Source organism: Rattus norvegicus, chromosome 1, assembly GCF_036323735.1.
Source record: "Rattus norvegicus strain BN/NHsdMcwi chromosome 1, GRCr8, whole genome shotgun sequence".
NCBI classification, from domain to species: Eukaryota; Metazoa; Chordata; class Mammalia; order Rodentia; family Muridae; genus Rattus; species Rattus norvegicus.
The window spans coordinates 268,272,050-268,293,826 of record NC_086019.1 but is presented as its reverse complement, the minus strand read 5'-3'; the positions used below and the strand labels follow the sequence as shown (position 1 = coordinate 268,293,826).

Genomic DNA, 21,777 nt, shown 5'->3' with positions numbered 1-21,777 from the left:
GACAGAATGATCTCCTGTAGCTCACTGGCTGTTAGCCTTGCAAAACTAGGGAGAGACCTTACCTGGAAAATAAGGTGGAAAACGGCAGAGCCCCTGTGTTGACCTCTGGCTTCTACATGCACACACACTTGCAGATATCATGACCTCATCTTCAAGACACAGGACTACACATATGCCACACCCACACATGGAGTAGGTAAATAAATCTGAGCTTTATAGTGAGGCTTGCTCTTCCACGGAGGCATCGATGTGATGGCAGCGGCTGGCAAGGCTGTTGAAGTGTATGTGGAGTCTGATTGGTTCCCTGAAGATGATGCCTTTATGTAGGAAGGCAGGTGCAGGATAGAACGAGGCCTGTCATTGGACGAGAAGGAAGGATGGGCGGGAACAAAGTTTTAGAAAGAGGAGAAGGAGCTGGATTGAACAGGAGCTGGGAGAACATGGCGGCAGATGTTAAGATTCTCCTCTGCTCATAGATACGGGTTGTTATGAATATTTTTAAGGGGTGGGTGTGTACAGGATTTTGTGCTGTCTAGTTGGGCAAATTATGTCTTATCAATTGGATCAGAGGTTATTGTGTGGTGTGTTCTTTCGTGTGGTGACTTAATTGAGTTCAAGAGAAGGTTCGGTGGCCAGACGCACCAAGCCCACCACGGAGTTGGGATGCGCATGCCTGGCATGGTAACAACCCCCACAAGGGAACTGTGGTGAAAGCGGTGTGGCAAGGTGCCACGCTAGAATGGCTCATGGACCACCCGGGTCAGAGAGTACTTAGGGATATTATGGAGCGGCTGAGATAAAGATACCCCACAATGCCATGTGTCCCCATGGGTGCCAGCGCTAGTGTAGGATAAAGGTTCAGGTATCATACCCCACAGTGCCATATGGCCCCACAGGTGCTGGCAGTAGCCTGGGGATAAAAGGTTTAGCAGGTTTTTTAAACATTTACTACAACAGTTCCCAGTGTCTGTCCTGTATGAAAATAGAAGGGAACTTAGAATAAATCAGATATCGCGCACGCCTCTCCAGCAGACTTTGAAGACTTTGAAGTTGAGTAGCTGGAGAACCACAGACACTGGTGAGAGGAGAGTGTGAATACACATTTACTTCACTGTTCCTCTCTCCCAAGTAGCTCAAGGTACCTCCGAGGAGGACAATGAACTCTGTACTCCTGAGGATGTGAGAGACACCTCATCCAAGACCTCTCTCTCGATGGTCATGGTCACATAGAAAGGAGAACAAACTCAGGTGAAGCTGACGCCTACCATTTAGTTCTTTCATCTGTTAAGTGAAAAATAATAGGATTTCCACAGGGACCAATCACAAGCTAACATAATCACAAGCTAAGAGCCTCCGAGGAAAGATTTTCTCTATTAAGATTTGCAGTCAGAGCTAGCAGGGTGGCTCGGCAGGTAAGGATGTTTGCTGCCAAGCCTGACAATTCAAATTCGATTCCCAGATGGTAGAAAGACAGAGCTGACTCCACAAGTTGTCCTCTGACCTTTCCGTGTACGCTACGGCATGTGCATGTGTGAATAAATAAACTTTAAAAGTTTGAAGTGAAAAAGAAAGATTGAGCTTCATTGATTTTTTTTGTGATCCAGATGTAATTCGTGTCCAAACTTCAGAAGAGGATAAACAAGAAAATGTAAAAGCCAGCCATAATCGTGCCATGTGGAGAAAACCACCTCAGTCAAGGTGTGGGTGATCTGAAACCAGAATGAAAAGAGGTAGGACTCAAAGCTGCCGTCGGTTGGAGGAGGCACACATGCACTCCTGTCTTCTGTGTGCCGTGCCTATCTCGCGCCTGTGCTAATCCTGAAGACACGTCAGCCGATCCTGAACAGCACTCCGACACACGGGCTTCAAGCTTGACTACATCCTGGAGGCACCAAGAGCATCATTTTTGTTTGGTACGGTGTCTCGTTAGGTAGGCCTGGCTAACCTAGAACTCACTATGTAGACCTGACTGGCCTTGAACTCAGAGACTCACTTGCCTCTGCCTTCCGAGTACTGCGATTGAAGATGTGCATCTTCGGAGTACATATTTGAAGGTATGATTTAGAAATCGGAAGGCATCGGTGTTGTCCAGATGAGGACAAAACACAGTCAAAAGCTGAACATTTGCCATGAGTTAGACCACTGGTCCATGCCCTCTCTCCCTCTGTGATCTTATGTAACCTTGGTGACTTTGAACTCCAGATTCTCCTGCCTTCGCCTCCTCTGTGCTGAGATTATAGGCATGGGTTTATTTGGTATTAGGGATAGAATCCAGCATTGTTATGTATGGTAAACAAGTACTCTATCAACTGAGCCAGACCTGCAGCAGGTTAGTGACGCTCAAACATTGCTGTCACCACTATAATGGACACACCACATAATGGAAACACAGACAGCTGGGAGCTCCCCCAAAGCCCTTCACTTAATAGTCTGCAGCAGGGTCTGAGAAACCGTATTCCCATTAAGTACCTAGGTATAAGGATGCTATTGGTCTAGGGAAACCTTAAGAATCATTGGGGGGAGATTATACAGAGACTGCTTTCTCGGTGTGGGAAGGAAAATGATAAGGCTCAGGTTCAGTAATTTGGCCGAGGTAAAAACCCAAGCCAGAATGTGAATCTGTGTCCACACAACGTCTAAACTTTTCCATCCCTCTGACTCAGTCAGTGCCACTAGGCTTATGCCCATACATCTGAAATGAGCTGTAACCATGGCAACACAGACTTTCTCAACACTCTCATCTCTGAGCACTTTTCAAACAGTGATTAAGGGAAAGGCTCCTGGTTTAGCCTTTGCCACAAAATAGTAATCATAAATGCAGATTTTTGGCTGGTTCAACCTACTACCTGTAAGTAACTAGCACCGGGCAGCTGGAGGTAAAAATTATCCACTGAAATTCTTCTCAAGATTGGGGGTGTGGCTCAGTTGGTGAAGTGCTTGCCTAGCATGCTCAAAGTCCCGGGCTCCATCCCATGACTGAATAAAACCATGCTTGTGGTGGTGCACACCTGTAATTCCAGCTCTAGGAAGGCAGAGGCAGAAGGACCAGGATCGGTTCAATTTCAATATTATTCTCAGCTGTGTAGTGAGTTTGAAGCCAGTTTGAGCTACATGGGACCCGGTTACAAATCATCAAGTAACAACGTCAAAAGCCACCTCTGAGATTTGCTGAGGGGAAAACTTCTTTTGTGTTTGACCCCTAACTGTGATCTCATGGCTGTGGACTCAGATGTTGCAGAATGGGAATCTGAGGTCCCAACCTTCTGCCTCCTATCTCACCTTTCCGATCTGTTGCCTGGTCAGTGCATTCTATGAAATCTCCCGAGATGTGGTAGCGCAGAGGTCTGCCTCAGTCCCAGCTCTTGTCAAACACATTCTGACTCACTTTCAGTCTTTGCCTCCCACTGTGTTCTGACACTGCATAAAAGCTCATTGACCTACATATCCGGAGTAAATCGGATAGGTAAGGACACTTTATCACTGGATTTGGAAGTCGCATGAGGGCCAGGCAATGCCTATCTTACTCCACACTTCACCGGAGCCACACTTAGTCATGTGGCCTGGATGCATCTTCTCACCTTTCTGAGTTCCCTTCCTCATACATAAATGTGTAGACTGATACTCTCCTTTCTAAGAGTCACTGTGAGGACCACGTGGGAGTTTGGCTCTATGTTAGGCATACAGCCAATGCTCAATTGATTAATAATTTGATCGCCGCTGGCATTGCTAGGGATAAGTCAAGGCTAGAGAAATGGGTAGAAGTTTGCAGTTCCGGTACCATACTTAAAGACACCTTAAGTGTGAATATTTGACTTGGGGTAGGGGTAATTTACTGGTGTGATCCGCCGTACTTCTGGCCCTGTATGTAGTGTTAGGGAATCAAACCCAGGGACTCATACTTGCTACGTAAGCACTCTACCAGCTGAACCCGACTTGGGTTTCTGAGAACCAGGCTAGGAACCTAAAGACCAGACTTATTCCGGTTGTTCACACCATCCCTGGGACTGTGGACAAGCCACTTGACCCTTCTGTCTCTGCTTACTTCATCATAGCTAAGAATAATGAACGATTCCTCATTTGCAGGGGTAGAGTGTAGCTCAGGTTAGTAGAGTGGCTGCCTAGTACCTCCCTAGAGGTAGGGCTTTGAACACCAGCCCCAAATACACTGAATATGGTAACAGGACAAATTCTTGTAATGCAGCACTTGGTGGGCAAAGGCAGGAAGTTTAGAAGTTCAAGACCATCCTTGACTGTGTTCTAGTAAGTTCAAGGCTAGTCTGGGCTACAGTGTGAGTCTTATTCCAAAGATAATTTTTCATTGTTGTTGTTTTTGTTTTTTTGGGGGAGGGCAGTTGTTTTGTTTTTTGACACAGGGTTTCTCTGAGTAGCTCTGGTTGTCCTCTAACTCACTGTGTAGATCAGACTGATGTCCTCAGAGGTTCACCTGCCTCCGCTTCCCAAGTGCTGGGATTAAAGGCGTGCACCACCATCACTTGGCTCAAAAAAAATAATTCTTAATTTGTTTAGTTAATACAATTTTCTGGAATATTGAGCAAGACCATCTAAACCCCTTTGTTTACCACAAAGCACACAGAGGTGGATATAATTTTTCCTGTACCATTTTCCTATTGTGTCCTATCAAAAATTGGGAAATTTTTATTTTCCACCTTTTAGTTTTTATTAGTATACATCAGTGCTTTTCACCCCCCCCTTTTTTTTAAGATTTATTTATTTATTTTGTATATGAGTACACTGTAGCTGTCTTCAGACACACCAGAAGAGGGCATCGGATTCCATTACAGATGGTTGTGAGCCACCATGTGGTTGCTGGGATTTGAACTCAGGACCTCTGGAAGAGCAGTTGGTGTTCTTAACCACTGAGCCATCTCTCCAGCCCCCACTTCTCGCCCTTTCTAATACTGCAGTCCTTTAATAGGGCTCCCTGTGTTGTGGTGATTCCTAACCGTAGAATCGTTTTGCTGCTGTTCGTAACTGGAATTCTGCTACTGCTGTGCACCGTAATGTAAATATCTGAAACTTGACCCTGTGGAGGTTACAATGCACAGGTGATATGTGTTAGTTAAACCCAGCAATGTATTTCTATTAAAATATTTGCATTTATTTATTCGTGTATGTGTGTGCATATTATGCATGGTTGAGCTCATGTGCAAACCTATACATGCTTGGGTGCGTGTCTGTATACATCAGAGCACCACCCCCTCAGGTGGGTCCTGGGGATTGAACTCAGAATGTCAGACTTGTATGACACCTTTACCCCCTACACCATTTCAGCGATGTTTGTTTTCTTAATGGTAGCATCTGACTGAGATGGCATCTTGGCGTAGCTTTGGTTTGTGTTTCCATGTCGATTAAAGATGCCGAACACTTCGTGTGTTCATTAGCTCTTTGTATTCTTCCTTCTGATGTGCCCACTTAGTTCATTTGCCCACTTCTTGGTTAGAGTATTTGCTCTTCTGTTTAACTTTTTGAGCTCTTCATATATTCTGGGTGTTAATCTCCTGTTGAATATCTAGTTGAGGGCTGTCTCCACACTCTGATTATTAGCTACACAGAAGATTTTAGCTTGATGGGATCCCATTTATGTGTTCTTACTATGTCGTCCTGTGCAACTGCTAGATGACGTTGTCGTCCTAAGTGATGCCGAGGTTTCTGAGGTAAACGATCAGACTCTGCCTCTGGGAGTTAGCTGTGCAGTTGAGGTCATGGCTTGTTGACATTGCTGTTGGAACAAGCTTTGCAGTTTGGCCTTCCCAGTGGGTTTGGGTGGTCTTGGTGCTCTCTGGGCAGGGATACGGAGCTGGGCTGTGAAGGCTGGAGAAGCTGGTTGTGTGCACCTGAAGTTGTGAGAAAGGTGGATGGTGAAGCCTGGGGCAAGAAGACAGTGTTGGAGAAAGGGGAGTCCAGCCTGCCTGAAATCTAATCCAATTCATGCGATTGCCAGACAAAGCAAATTTTTACTCTGGAGGCTCATTATAACAACTCATTCAGGCTACCAATGAACGAAAAACAATTAGGAGGCCATTGATGACAAATCGTTTCAGTGTTAATTGTGAATTAATGAGCAATTAATAGTACTAGGGTTGGGCTTGAGGCTTTCAGTAACTTCCTCAATTACCACACTTACTTCCTCAATAGCCATTTGAAGGAAATATTTTCATTCTCATGTGTGGGAGCAAGGCAGAGGCTTGCTCTAGGCACATGTTTGGTCAGAACCAGAAGTCAAATCCAGATTTATCTGGCCTCTAGTCTACCATTTCTACACTATTATGCAGCTCTTTGCTTTTGTTTTTTAAGTCTACCCTTCCCTTCCTCCATCCCTCCCTTCCTCTCTCTCTCTCTCCCTCCCTCATTTTCTTCTTTCCTTCCTTCTTACCTCCCTTCCTCCCTCCCTTCTTCCTTCTCTCTTCCTTCCTTCCTCCCTTCCTTCTTTCTTCTCCCTCCAACCCTCCTTCCCTCCCTCCGTTCTTCCCTCCCTCCCTTCCTCTCTCTTCCTCCCTCATTTTTCTCTTTCCTCCCTCCCTCCCTCCCTCCCTCCCTTCCTCCCTTCCTTCCTTCTTCCCTCCCTCCCTCCCTCCCTCCCTCCCAGCTAGAGTCTCCTGTAACTCAGCCTTGCCTCAAACTTGCTGTGTAGCTGAGGCTGACCTTGAGTTTCTCCTAAGAGCTGAGTTTGCAGGTGTGATTTCCACGGGGGTGGGGTGGGGGGTGAAGGGAGGCGCGATGGAACTGCTGCTTTGTGCGTTCCTCTCATTGCTCTCTGTTTTACTCTATACCCAATTCCCCATTTTCTGTATTTATTTCTGTCTCGGGGATTGTGTTAGAGGTCATTTCAGGTAATCATCAAGTGTCAGTGGAGATCCTAAAGTCCTATATCCCCAGCGGGAGTCACACTTTCGAAGCAACATTCCCCACTTTCTGGTCAGTATCTTAGTAATTTGGTTCTGACCATGTCTTTTCCGAGCACTTTTGCTAATAATCACATTCTAGGTCCAAAAACAGGAGTTCTGAAAACCCATAACCACTAAGGGAAAGCACATGCACAAAATTCACATGGTTCCTTAGGTTCGCTCTATTTCCACCAGGTGATAGAACAAAGACCGAGGTAAGAGGTTGGCTGCCGGGGCGGGGGCGGGGTGGCAGGCAGCAGGGGCGGGGGTGGGGGCAGGGGCAGGGACAAGAACAGCAGCGGGCAGGGGAGGGTTCAGTTTTTTTGTTTTTTTACAAGATGTCATGGAGGAGGCAGGTGAGAACAAATGCAGTGTAAGGATCCTCACTGGTCTAGGAGCGTTCTGGTCGCCTTGCCCTTTAAACAGATAGCTAGCAGGAGAGTTAAAGGGTAAAGGGCTGGTGGTCACTCTGGGGCCATTCTCCCGCTGATGCCCTGGGGAGTTGGGGGGTGAGTCCCACTAATGTTAATGGAAGTTACACGTGTAAACCCCCTCCCCGCCTTTTTTTAACCCCGGAGAGAATAGAGCCTTATACTACTTGGGTAATTATGGTACTGGCACTGTTTTGTTTTGTCTCCTTTTTTTCCCCTAGTTAACTTTTTCACCTGCTTTTCCTGCCTTGGACTCTTAAAAAAAGGAACTCAATTCTTCTTCCCTTGGGAAAAAAAAAAAGGAAAATTGCCAAAATATCTGAGAGGCTGAACAAAGGTAACTGGATCTACTTGGTGGAGGGGAGGAAAAGCAAGAGAACACCAGGGCAGGAAGCTGGGGTGCTCCCCTGCTAATTTTCAGAGCCCAGGAAGCAGGCCGAAGAGCGGATTTGCTAACAATGAAGGGCTTTCGTGGGCTGCCCATTTCCTCAGGTATTTGATGTGAGAGGAAAACAATCCTAGAATCTTCCGCTGAATTAAGTGTAGCAGGGAAGATTTAAGCAGCATTGCCTCAGCATTCACGGAACCGAATAACTAAATAAAGAGTTTGGTATCTGAGAGTTGACTTATGGGAGGGAAAGGATATTGTATTAAGGCTTCAATTAGCAATGTAAGTTTTGGGGCATTGTCACACCAGGAACATTGATTATAGCACTCCATCTTTCATCCAGGTCGTGTGTGTGTGTGTGTGTGTGTGTGTGTGTGTCTGTGTGTCTGTGTGTGTCTGTGTGTGTGTGTTTGTGTGTGTGTGTCTGTGTGTGTGTGTGTCTGTGTGTGTGTGTGTGTCTGTGTCTGTGTGTCTGTGTGTCTGTGTGTCTGTGTGTGTCTGTGTGTGTGTGTCTGTGTGTGTGTCTGTGTGTGTGTGTCCGTGTGTGTGTGCATGCGTGTGTGTGTCTGTGTGTGTGTGTGTGTCTGTGTGTGTGTGTGTCTGTGTGTATATGTGCTGTGTACGACCTGGGGACTGACCCCCAACGCATTATGTGTGCTGGGCAAGTGCTCCACCACTGAGCTATACTCCCATCCCTGTGCTATAAGCACTTCACCAACTAAGCTGCCTCTCCAGACCAAGGTGTGATTAATTTTAAAAGGAGAAAAGCTCTCTCCCTGGTGGCTTTATTTCCATCCCTTTAGAATAGCTTGTTGTTTGTTTCTGTAATCGAAAGCGAAGGAGAGGTGTACTTTGGTATACAAACATCTGCAGGTTTGTGATAACCATCGAATCTAATCCTGGAAGGGGCTCTGTGGTCACTGAACTCAGTGTTTAGGGTTGAGGGGACTGCTTGTATTTACTGCTTAGTTCTGAACCCAGGGGAAGCTGAGGGATTTCACCCAGCATGCTGGTAACACGCTCCTGTCTTCAAGCTCCTCTGCTCTGGAAAGTTCTGCTACACGTTAGGAATAAAATCCCTGTCTTCTACATTTCCTTACCCCAGGAACTCTGCTCTGCCCGTCACTCACTGAGCCCTCATCCTGGAACCTTAACAAATGGTTCACCTTCCCCTTCTGTTGAAGACTCTCACCACTCACATCTCAGCATTAAACTCCGAGGCATTAGCTGGGTTTGGGGCCACAAGCTTCACCCCTGCACTCAGGAGGCAGAGGTGGACAGATCTCTCTGAGTTCCAAGACCAGCCAGATGCTCCCACAAAAACAAAACACATTTTATTGGCCGGCTTCCTCCATCCTCCATAGACCATACACCCTTCAGCTGTCCTGTGAACGTTGACTCCGATTTCTCCAATTCAGTTCACTTCCTGAGCCCCATGACAGAAGTGTAATGCCTGGTCTTTTAATAGTTACAGCTACATCACTGCTCTGGAGTTGCCTGTGACTGAAGCCTCATTCAGATGATCAAATTGTCGATGCTCGCTTGGGAGAGGACTGAGACCCAGTGTTACATAAGCCGCCTTCTCGGAACAGCCCAGAATACAAAGGGTATCAGCAGATTTGGGAGACCGGATTTTATTCCTTTCTCAGTCATGGAGACTCCTTATTCCAACCCATTGTCCTCTACCCACTTCACTATTTAACAGATCTCTTTACATAGAATTGCATCGTCTCACTTAAAACCCTTCAGTGAGTTCACAATCTACTTAGTCCTTATTCTAAATCCAGATTCTTTACTGTGCACTAAGGGCCCAGAGGGTGTGGTGCCATCACGCCACCCTCACTCTTCTCTGTTTATCCAAACCCCTTTCTGTGTTACCACTCTGCGCTGATCTGGTGTTGGAAGCTTGGCTCCGGATATGAAGATGTTGACCTCAAGGGGTGGAGCCTAGGAAAGGGGTGGAGCCTTGGGAAAAGGGTGGCGGTGGGTAGAGCCTGGAAAAGTAGTGGAACCTGGGGAAGGGGTGGAGCCAGTGAGAGGGGTGGAGCCAGTGAGAGGGGTGGAGCCAGTGAGAGGGGTGGAGCCAGTGAGAGGGGTGGAGCCAGTGAGAGGGGTGGAGCCACGAGAGAGGTCACTTTAGTTCCCATTTCCTGTCTCACTCTAACCATTCCTCTACATTACTGTGCACCCGAGCTGAGCAGAAGTCATACTTTGTCCTTGCACCTCAAATGCTTGGAGTCTCACTTTCTGCCTAGCTAACCCTGAATCTCTACGTTTTAGTTAACTATCATTTCTGCAAAACCCTCTTGAGGACAAGCATAGTCTAGCCTATAAACCAGTGTTTTCTTCGTTTGTGGGTTTTCTATCTGGCTGTTACTGATGAACTGTAGAGACAGAAGCCAGAGGAGCTTTGAGCATGTCAGGCCAACGCTAAGCTCCGGCCCAGACGCTGGCCCGTGCATCAGGTTATGTATATAGCTCTTCTCTGGTTCTTGCCTGTATGTTCTGTAAGGTCCAACTTCATGCAATCTGGCCATGTAGGCCTTTTGCTAGTACTGTTGCACCTGGAGCTTCAAACACTGGTTTTTTGGTTTATTGAACCCAAAGCCACCACTGTCAGCAAAGAACAAGGGACAAGAGAAACATGTGTATTGGATACCCTCTCGAGGATTCAGCTCCTGTCTGTCTTTGTTGCAAAGACTTGATTGCCACTGTAGCAAGAAAGTATCCATAAGGCAGGCACAGAAGATGAGTCTGAGAATCTAATAAAACTCTATTGATAAAAACAGAGTTGGGGGCCGGGGTTGGGGTAGTGGGGGGAGATGACTCATTGGTTAAGAGCACTGATTTTAATTCCCCGTAACCACATGGTGGCTCAAAACCATCTGTAATGGGATCCGATGCCCTCTTCTGGTGTCCCCGCCAGCGGGGACCCAGTTATTCAGGGTCCCGAAGGGGCGCTACCCTTGGGCCTAAATGGGGGGCGAGAGAAGAAGGAGACCAAGCAAGATTCTGTTGTCGAGGTCTCGTTTATTGGGGTGAACCTTACAGCTTTTAAGGCTTTCAGGTAGGGGGAGTGTCCTTTGTGAAACACAGAGGAGGGGGAGGTGCGGATATAGGTAGTGATAGCTGGAGGCAAAGAGGTCAGGCGGTAGACGGTGAGGTCAGGTGGTGGAGACACCTGGTGTAGACTGAGGAGATAACTGGTATCTGTTTGAGCTGAGGCATCCCTTGAATGTTATCTTCCTGTGCCATAAATTCATGGGAGAGGCTTTCATTCAACAATCTTAAGACTTATGGCAGTCATCTTAGGGGTGAGTCTCTGTGGCCAAACAGCCCAGAGTCACCTAGTCACTTTGAGCCATGCAGTCAAAAAGCGGCTAGGCCCAAATCCAATATGGCTCTGTACATTCTGGTGTGTCTGAAGACTGTGACAGTGTACTCACATACTTAAAATAAATAAATCTTTTTTTAAAAACCACAACAACAAACAAACAAAAAAACCAAACAGAGCTGGGGGTTGGGAGAGAGATGGCTCAGCAGTTAACAGTACTTGAGCAGCTAAGAATTCATTTCCCAGCAACTAACATTGGGCAGCTCACAACCACCTGTAACTTCAGATCCAAGGGAACCAACACACTCTTCGTCTCTGCAGACACCAAGCCAAGGGTGGCTGGGAATGGGGGCCAAAGGTAGAGTTCAGTGGGAGACATAGCACCTGCCTAATCTGTAAGGCTGTGTCAGGTCTTGGATTCAATCCCTGGTGTTGCATAGCTAAACTAACAATGAAGATGGCGGTAACCAGCTGGTCAAACCCCCTCCCCAGGCCGTGTGTGCCCAGATTGCACGTGCATTTATTTCAGAACAACCTGATGGGTAGGAGAGATAAAGTAACTGTCCGAAGCCTCTCCTCCTGTGTAGGGACAGAGTTAAGCTTCTAATGTACACAGGAATGGTCAAAGGTTTAATTCAACAAACATTAATTGAACATCTACTATGGACTACACTTAAACATTTGAAAACACTAGTACCTTTATACTTTGCCTAATATCTAAAGATTTCTTTTTAATTTTTATCATTTTTAGCGTGCGTATGCCTGTGTGAACATGTGTCCACACATGTGTGGAGGTGTCTGGGAAGCCAGAAGAGAGCACCTGATGACTTGGAACTGGATTCTCAAGCAGATGTAAGTCACTTGCTGGGGATGCTAGGGTCAAAACCCTGGTCCTCAGGACAGAGCAGCCAGCACGTTGAACCTCTAGGCCATCTTTCCAGCCTCCATCTCATTTATTTTTGATCATCTGGCATGATTTTATAATGTGATATGATTTTGTAATGGTATGGTGAATGTAAGTGTTACAGTCGCACATGAATTCTTACCTCGCAACTCAACAATGCTCTGAATTGGTAAATATATTTAAATTCTGTCTTTGATAATCGGACACAAAAATATAAATGACGTGGTGCGGATGACGCTCATCCTCTAGCAAACAATACTGAAATAGTTTCCTATGGAATGACTCATATTTAGAGTAGAGTTTGGTTTGCTCAGTATGGTTATGGGTGGTGACCATTCTTAAACACGAATTGTTGTTGTATCAAGGACTGTCTTTATAATTTAATACCTCTAGGGCTGGAGAGATGGTTGAGTGGAGCAGTAGCTGTAACTTGTAAGCCTTGCTTTGACCAGCAAAGATAAGCAGCTCCAGATCAGCCGGCCTAGCCAAAAAGACAAACTTCTGGTTCACTGAGAGATCCTGTCTCAAGGCAATGAGGTGGAGGGTGCTACAGAAAGATACCTGGCTTCCTCGTGTGTGCACCCATATATTCTTGTGCATCTATCACACACACACTTTTTTTTCGCTTACGCATTGGGAAAATGCAAATCAAAACAACCCTGAGATTCCACCTCACACCAGTCAGAATGGCTGAGATCAAAAACTCAGGTGACAACAGATGCTGGTGAGGATGTGGAGAAAGAGGAACACTCCTCCATTGCTGGAGGGATTACAAGCTGATACAACCACTTTGGAAATTAGTCTGGAGATTCCTCAGAAAATTGGACATTCAAACTACCTGAGGACCCAGCTATACCACTCCTGGGCATATACCCAAAAGATGTTCCAACATACAACAAGGACACATACTCCACTATGTTCATAGCAGCCTTATTTATAATAGCCAGAATCTGGAAAGAACCTAGCTGTTCTTCAACAGAGGAATAGATACAGAAAATGTGGTAAATTTACACAATGGAGTACTACTCAGGTATTAAAAATAATGACTTCATGAAATTCTTAGGCAAATGGATGGAACTAGAAAATATCATCCTGAGTGAGATAACCCAATCACAGAAAAACACACATGGCATGTACTCACCGAAAAGTGGATATTAGCCCAAAAGCTCAGAATACCCAAGATACAATTCATAGATCATATGAAGGTCAAGAAGAAGGAAGATCAAAAGGGGGAACAAAATACTCATAGGAAGTAGAGGGTAGGAGGGACTTGGGAGGAGGGGAAAGAAGGGGGTCAGTACCAGGTATGGGAGGAGACAGGGATGATATACAGAGGGTCAGAAATTTGAACAGAGGTGTGTAGCAATGGGGGATGGAAAACTGGGGGTAGCACCAGCAAGCTCCAGATGCCAGGAAAGCAAGAGGCTTCCAAGACCTAGTGGGGACGGGGTTAGCTGAAATGCCCAACAAAGGGGAGGGAGAACCTATAGAGACCATATCCAGAGGTTAGGCAAGGCCCCCAGTTTGAGGATGGGGCCACCCATTCATCTCCAATTTTTTTTTAACCCAGAATTGCTCCCGTTTAAAGGAAATACAGAGGCAAAGAGTGGAGCAGAGACTGATGGAAAGGCTATTCAGAGACTGTCCGACCTGGGGATCCATCCCATATACAGATACCAAAGCCAGACACTATTGTGAATGCCAAGGAGTGCTTGCTGACAGGAGCCTGATATAGCTGTCCCCTGAGAGGCTCTGCCAGAGTCTGACAAATACAGAGGCAGATGCTTGTAGCCAACCATTGGACTGAGCATGGGGACCCCAATGGAGGAGATAGAGAAAGAACTGAAGGAGCTGAAGGGGTTTGCAACCCCATAGGAAGAACAACAATATCAACCAACCAGATCTCCCAGAGCTCCAGGGACTAGTCAACCAAAGAGTACATATGGAGTGATCCATGGCTCCAGCTGCATATGTAGCAGAGGATGGCCTTGTCGGGCATCTCTTGGTCCTGTGGAGGCTCAGGAGTGAGTGGGTGGGTGTAAGTGTGGGAGAATAACCTCATAGAAGCAGGGGGAGAAGGGAAGGGATGGGGGGATTGGAAGGGAAACTCGGGAAAGGGGGATAACATTTGAAATGAAAATAAGTAAAATATCCAATTAAAAAAACTAAAATAAAATAAATTTGAGTATGTTGCTGATGCTGGAGACCCAAGTTGAGCATGTCTGTCAGGTAAGGAGTTCATTGCATTAATCACTGAGCTGCAGCCCAGACCCCAGTGATACTTTCTGAGTCCTACATCACCTCACGGCCCCGGTATCTCTCTTTTTAAAAAGTCGTTTTTTATTTTAAAAATGTTCAGATGATATATTTTGATCATGTTTTTTCTCCTCCCCAGCTCCTCCCAGCTCCTCCTCACCTCCCCCTACCCACCCAACTTCTTTCAAAAACAAAAGCAATATCAAAAACGTGGAAATCAAGATAGGCTTTAAAAAAAGACTAATTATACAAAAACAAAAGCAAAAAAATAAATCCAAAACAAACCACCCAACAAAACACACACACGCATGCGCACGCGCACGCGCACGCACATGCACAGCACAGATTTCATTTTGTTGCCCAGCTTTACTCCCGCACATGGGGACTGCCCTGGCATATAGCAGAGATCCCCAGTGACGCTCCATTAGAGGAATGGCTCTCCCTTTCCCAGCAGGCATCAGTTACAAAGAGTTTCTCCGTCGGGGCGGGACTTTTGCCCACTTCCTCTTCTCAATGCTGGGATTTCCTCTGCTTTGAATCTGTACAGCTCTCGTGTGTACTCTCACAGTCTCTGAATTCACCTGTACATCAGTCCTGTTGTGTCTGGGAGACACTATTTCCTCGGAGTCCTCCTCCACCTCTTACACTCTTTTGTCTCCTGGTCCACATAACACTCGAGAAGCGACTTCCGACTCTTAGAACCAGAAACATCTGCCCTCCTCATTCCGGGTTTGGAAGCAAATCCTGAAGCACCTTCTAGCCTTCCCACTAGAGCCCACACCCTGGCCCATGTTGTCATCTGCATCTGCTGGACTAATCGGGGGAAGAAGGAAGAAGTTCAAAAATCAGTGTGGTGGTTATAAATTGGGTCGTGACTGAAAATTTGGCCCTTGGTGTGTGCAATTTTAGCCGTCTGTCACCTTCATGCCCTTCAGCTTGCACTAGATGAAAGACCTGCTCCTTTCACCCAAGAAGTTGATCTGTGAACTCTGTCAAAAACCTCCCAACCTCACGGTTGTCCATCATGCATTCCATTAGCATAATTTGCCACCCAAGGTGTGAATGTGTAATCTCTAAATTGCTGTGTAGAATAGTGCCCCTCGCACGTCAAGACACTGTTTCCTTGCCATTGTAGTAGAGGGAGTTAAAAGTTGCCATTAAGAATTACTAATTTCTCTTAACCTTTCTCTTAAGAGGGACCTCTCATAAAAATTTAACTGATGCCATTGAGTTAGATGCTGTCCTTCTGCCAAATGAAGCCTCCAGCAGAGTCCTTGGGAGCTGGAAAAGATCCGAATCTGATTTTCGTAAGCTTGTTGGTCTGTTCAGCTGGGGTGAGGATAGCCAGACACTTCAGAAAATTACATAAACCGCATTCACTTTTCCAACTGCAGCAAACTGGTCCATAAACTAAAGCAATAAAGTAGAGAAACTGAGATCCTGAGTCCTTCTTTGTCCCTATTTTAGGATCTCTCTCTCTCTCTCTCTCTCTCTCTCTCTCTCTCTCTCTGTGTGTGTGTGTGTGTGTGTGTGTGTGTGTGTGTGTAGCCTGTGTGTTTATAGGACTTACTTCACCAGCATTAAAGCTTTGTGAAATTTCTCTAGGGTCTCCGTCATGATCTTCCTCCTTTTTAATTCCTAAAATTAAAATGTGTTGGAATGCTCTCCTGCCTTTCACTCCCTCCTCAATGGACCCTTTAGTTTTCCACACCAAGGTGTCCTTCTTCAGGGTGCCAGGTCAGGCTACCAAAACAGCTTCTACGAGGGGATTAGCACCAATTAACATCTTTGTACACAAAAGCCACTGGCAGCTGAACACGCAGGCTGGTGGTGGCTGGGGGCTGCATTTTAAACAGGGGCCTTCTGTACTTGCTTCGAGTAGGAAGAGGTGGAGAAAGTTTTTATTTATAATTGGAAATGCCATTTTTGGGTAAATTCTAATGAAAAGCAAAGTAGAACTCAGAAGTATCTACCAAAGACCAATTGCACCCTGGTCTCCATTGTCTGGGGTCCAGGAAGATGCTGACACAATGTAACTTGTTCCTGTGTATATTGAGATGCAAAGATGTCCCTCCCCTAACTATTTTGTTCTTATGTTTCTCTCTCTCTCTCTCTCTCTCTCTCTCTCTCTCTCTCTCTCTCCCTCCCTCCCTCCCTCCCTCCCTCCCTCTCTCTCCTAAAGCACAAAAAAGAGCCCCTGAAAAGTCTATATGGTCTTAAAAGCCTTTTCAAACGGAATCTATCATGTAGGTACCTGCACCACAAGGTCTTTGTTTCAGGCAGAATAAAGTAGAGCGTGAGTGGTATTGTGCAAAGCGTGCTTGCTCCATAGTCCTTAAGTTAGAGTTGCAGTCACTGTCATTTCAAGTAGACCTATCAACTGCTGTGTTCTTTGGTTTTGGGGTGTGTGTGTGTGTGTGTGTGTGTGTGTGTGTGTGTGTGTGTGTGTGTTTGAGAGATAGTGTATCTTGTATTCAGAAATGCTGAAGTCAATAAAGACTAGTGTTAAAGAGAATGTCAGGACCTAAGCAATTAGGCAGACTGAGACTGTGGTTGGCATCTTCTGAGAATAGTATTGTTAAAGCTGTTAGGGGATGTTTCTGCAGTTGGACTGTGAGTTTGGGGGCTCATTTGAAAGCTGGAGGGTAATCTGAGTGTTTGTGGTCTGCTCTATTTTGCACCTTCGTGGCTTTCTGGACAGCATGGAAGAGACATTTCTCTGCGAATGATAGTACTAGACAGGACAATGCTGTTTGCAGCAACGTCTCCAGAAGACGACAGTGGGAACCCATGGAAAACCAGAGGTCTGTAAAAGAAATTAATTAATGCATGGTAGGTTACATGATGATTGGGGATTACAGACTTCCTGAGTCAGGATGGGGAGGGTTGGAAACAGGGACATGCCATATTCAGTCTCGGTTATCTTTTGTGTTTTATGAACAGACGCGATAAATAAAATCACATGCATTTTCTCTCCTTCAAAGACTGCACCGGAAAATTATTTTTGTTTGTTTTGTTTTGTTTTAAGTCAGCCTCTTGGTACCTAATATAAATTATGGTCATTTTCAGTTTCCTGGGTTTCATACATAACTCGAGATTCTTCTTGGTGTAATATTTTTGAAGCAAACCTTAATACAGTCTCACTGTGTGGTTTTCCCCCCTGGGCTCAGATTTCAGATACTGTATTGTGAGTCTTCAGACATGTGGAGTACCCCTAATGTTACATGGAAATTGCCAGAGGCATAGGTGGGATGGAAACATTGTTATATTTTGTTCATTTTTCACCCTTCAGCAGTTGCTCCTTTCTCCCTCTTGCTGAACGCTTATTAGGGTATGAAGTGCAGGTGTGTGGGAAATGGCTAGCGGACATTGACAGGTTATTTTGTTGGTCACTGCCTAATTAGAAGAATAGTGGATGCTCCCTGCTAAGCTTTAGTGTGGGGCAGCAGAGCTGGTCCGGTCTAATTTCCTCACGGCTTTGATACTCGCCAAGAGATTGACGGTTTACACAAAAAGCCAAGGCCCGAAGGAGGCCTGTGCAAACAATGAGCCTTCTTGCTTGTAGACACCACAGATGTGAGAGAAAGCTGGCGAAAAACAATCGGCTGACACTGTCTAATTGTCTCCGATGTCAGCGTCATTAATGTTTTCCCATGTAAACCGGAGAAGGCCAAGGTTGTACCCTCCCTTTATTTCTAAGGCACATGATTATGTAACTCACCAAGATTCAGATTAAGCGTTAATTGTATTTGTGCAATAAAGAATCCAAAGCTACCTTGGATTTAATGAATATGTGTTTAATTAATTTTGACAGCTTTTATCTTTATTACCTTTGGAGCGATCCTTATCAGGATTAATCACATTTTTTTCCAGTAATTAAAAAAAAAATTCACAGCTTGGTTCACGATTTACATTTATTTACATTGCAGAATTCAAACCAAAGGAAAACCAGGAAACTTTGCCGATCTTCTTCGGGGGAAACTTCTGAAATGTTTGCCATCATCGGGACAATTGTTCGGGATGTCAATAGAGTTTCTTAATTAGGTGACAGACCTGAGTGTTCTAAAGAGACACGTGTCAAGAGATTCGGTTTTCCCAGGTTACCCCTGAGAAACACCAAACCTGGTTAAAAATAAAACGCTTTCCCCTACTCTGGGGAACACTGGAAAAATTAACAGACTGGACTGAAATTCTATTACTGTTGTTGTTGCTGTTGTTGCTATTATTATTATTATTATATTATTATTATTATTATTATTATTATTATTATTATTATTATTATTACATTTTGGTGAGGTAACCCATAATTTCTTACAGGGCTGGTGAGTCCTCATGAGCTGAAGTAAATTGCAGCAACACTGCAGATGCTCAAGTCATCCAAGGATGGAAGAATTTCCTTGTTCTCTCTTTCCCTCCCTCTCCTCCTCCCCCTCCCCTTCCCCCTTCCCAGCTCCTCCCCCTCTCACTCTCTGACTACCTGTGGGTGAACTTTTTCCCCACTGGGGCAGTAGAGTGCCCCAGAGTAGTAGTCAAGGAACAGAGCTGTGACTGGGGCCATGCTGTATTTGTGGTCAGAGAAGTCCACATATGCAGAGTCCTTTATAGCAGATAATGTATTGACTTTGGAGTTTTAGGAGAGCTCAGAGGAAATATGTGTGGTTAGCATGTGTTTAGTCCCCAGTAGTAAACAACACCATTTAAGTCTAAAAAATAGTGTCTTTCTGGCCTAGAGAGATAGCTCAATGGCTAAGATGCTTGCTGGAAGTGTCCTGAGTCCACTACTCAACTCCCTATCCCTCAAAGAGCTGGGCAGCCTGTGCTTGTAAATCCAGTGACGGGAGGACCCCAGAGTTCCACTGGCAATAACCATGTTATGTACAAAGACAGCACTTTACACCATTTCTCTGTCCAACTCTCACAGACTTTCTGGATTTATAGTTATGCATAGAAAATCATTTTGGGTTTTAGCTTCCTATTCACCCCTTATTTGTAGAATATCATCTCTCAGCATCCACAAGTGAGGGCCCAAGGCGTCTGAGCCCCAATTTGTCATCAACTGTGGTTTCGTAGAGAGGACTAAAGAAATTCTGCTTTTGCGGTCAGGAGACCTGAGTGAGAATCTATTCTCAGCTCCATATTAACCAGGAGGCTTTGGGTAGCTCCTTCAGAAACTCCGTATTTTTGTATTTACTTTTCTTTTTTAAGATTTATTTTATTTTTAACTCTGTGTGTGTGTGTGTGTGTGTGTGTGTGTGTGAGTGTGTGTGTCGGTGTCTGTGTCAGTGTCTCTGTGTGTCTATCAATGTATGTTGGCGTGTGTGTCAGTGTATGTGTTGGTGTGTGTGTGTGTGTGTGTGTGTGTGTGTGTGTGTGTGTACTCGCATGCTTATGAATACAGGTGCTCACTGAGGCTAGGGACGTGAAATCCCTTGGAGCTGGAATTTCAGGCAGCTGTGAGCTTCCAAACATGGGTTCTAGGAAACAAACTCTGGTTCTATGTAAGACCAGAGCATGCATGCTCTTAACTGCTGAGCCATCTCTTCCGCCCAAACCTTTATATCAAGAAGCGGCAGTGATACTCGTTTTCGAGACTTGTCATTAAACATAACAAACGTGAAGCAAAGACAACAAAACAACAATCCTGGTGCTTGGGTGGCAGGGGCAGCCGATCTCTGTGAGTGTAAGACCAGCCTGCTCCACCTGGAGAGAGTTCCAGGCTAGCCAGGGCTCTGCAGTCTGAGACCGTATCTCAAAACAAAAAGATAGTGAGGTGGGTTTGGAGCAGTTGAGAGTGCTTGCTCCTCTTACAGAGGATCCCGGTTTGGTTCCCAGCACTTACATCAGGGGACTCATGACGTCTCTACTCTTGTTCCTTTGTGGGCATCTGCACACGTGTGGTACACAGGTGCACACATGTGCACATAAAATGGCACAGAGGTGTTTGTGGCAGGTCTGGTGGGTGCCACTGCTTTACAGAAAAAGCCTCTGCACAGGGGCAGCCTGTCTTCCCTGCCTCCGTTTTGCGTTTGTGTCTGCTTGTGCGAAACACCTATCCCGCCTGAGCTTAGAGTCTCGAGTAAGACATGAGATGACAGCCTCCGTCCTCACAGTGCTACCGTGGGGAATGAATGAATGAATGAATGAATGAATGAATGAATGATCAGTGTCAGCATAACGATGACACTCACAATGTGAACACCCATGTTACATTGCAGCAGCAGGCATTGTGTGAAATTTTGTGTGTACGCTGGGGCAGCATTAGCTGCCCTTTCGGAAGACCCCAGGCTGATTCTCTGCACCCACGTGGCAGCTTCCAACTGACTGTAACTCCAGCTCCAGGGGATCCTACACCCTCTTCTGCCCTCTGTGAGCACCAGTCATGTGCATGATGCACACACACACACATGCAGGAATCCCCTCCCCACAACACACACATATAAAATAATGTTTTTAATTTGAAAATAAAAATGTCATTATCTTATGTACTTTGCATCACATGGAGTCCGAAACACCAGCTTTTTTCTCTTTCTTTTCTTCTTTTATTTTTAAACTTTTTGAGACAAGTTTTTTTTTCCTTTTTCTTTTTACATTGCCCTAGCTGTTCACTATGTACACAAGGCTGACCTTGAACTCACAGAGATCCACCTGCTTCTGTCTCCCAAGTTCTGGGATTAAAGGTGAGCAAACACTGCCATGCCCGGCTTTCTGAGCACTTTTAGGTTAGCTGTCAAGAATGCATTTGTTGTCAGCCCTTCCAAGTCATTGAATTTTTGCTCAGCAAAATTCCTCACGTCGTGTTACAGGAGCTGGAAGAACCTGCTCCCAGAGGAAGAACCTGCTCCCAGAGCATGCTTTCCTATGGAGGAGGTTAGAGAGAATTTTACACAAGTCCCTGCCCTTTGAGATCCTTCGGTCTGTGTTTCCGTCATCTGAACTGCGTTTGTAAGATTCTTTTCTCCAAAGGCAGCAACAGGGGGACGCTTACACTGAACAAAGTCTACTCTTCCCCAGAAAATGGTAATTGCCTGTCTTGCTTTCTTCCAGTCTATAGGCTGTCTGTGTGCAGCTCTTTGCTCAATGCCCCAGACCAGCTGGGAACTGGTGCCCGATGATTGGCAGATCCTACACTGGGCATAGCCAGATGGGCCTAGAAAACGCCCTCTTCCCCTTTGATTAGTTAATTTGTCCCCAAAGGAGATAAGTTTTACAGTTTTTAAATACTATGCCTACATTTGTGTGGATCGGTTTGTTTTAAAGACAAAGGAATATTTTACTCTCACAAACGATCTTATTTGTTGAAAATTCTAAGCATAGGATAAGGGGTATGGGAAGGAAGAGAACCATAGCTTATCATTTACGGAGGAAGCAGCATCTTTTGCAGGCTGGTGTGACTGCCACAGGCAGAGCTTGGTGGCTGGAGAAGGCCCAGGTCACCAGCTAACTTCCTGCACACACATTCCGCATTGTGGAACTTGGAAACCAATGGCTTCATGTCAGGTCAGCAGGGTGTGCTAACTGTGAGTCATGTGTAAGCTCCTGCACTGAGTACAACACGGGAG

The 21,777-nt window shown here is 45.6% G+C and overlaps 1 long non-coding RNA gene across 2 annotated transcripts; it reads left to right on the top strand.

Annotated features, from left to right (window-relative positions):
• Positions 1-400: 400 nt before the first annotated feature.
• On the top strand, positions 401-18,393 carry LOC120100067 (uncharacterized). Of its 2 annotated transcripts, XR_010063323.1 has the most exons (7): positions 417-505; positions 1,605-2,054; positions 7,558-7,673; positions 9,193-9,331; positions 11,810-11,910; positions 16,920-17,022; positions 18,148-18,393. It is a non-coding gene; the product is annotated as an uncharacterized LOC120100067 (long non-coding RNA). The 2 variants fall into 2 exon arrangements; XR_005499779.2 differs by lacking the exon at positions 16,920-17,022 and having other exon boundaries at positions 401-2,054.
• The last annotated feature ends 3,384 nt before the right edge of the window (positions 18,394-21,777 follow it).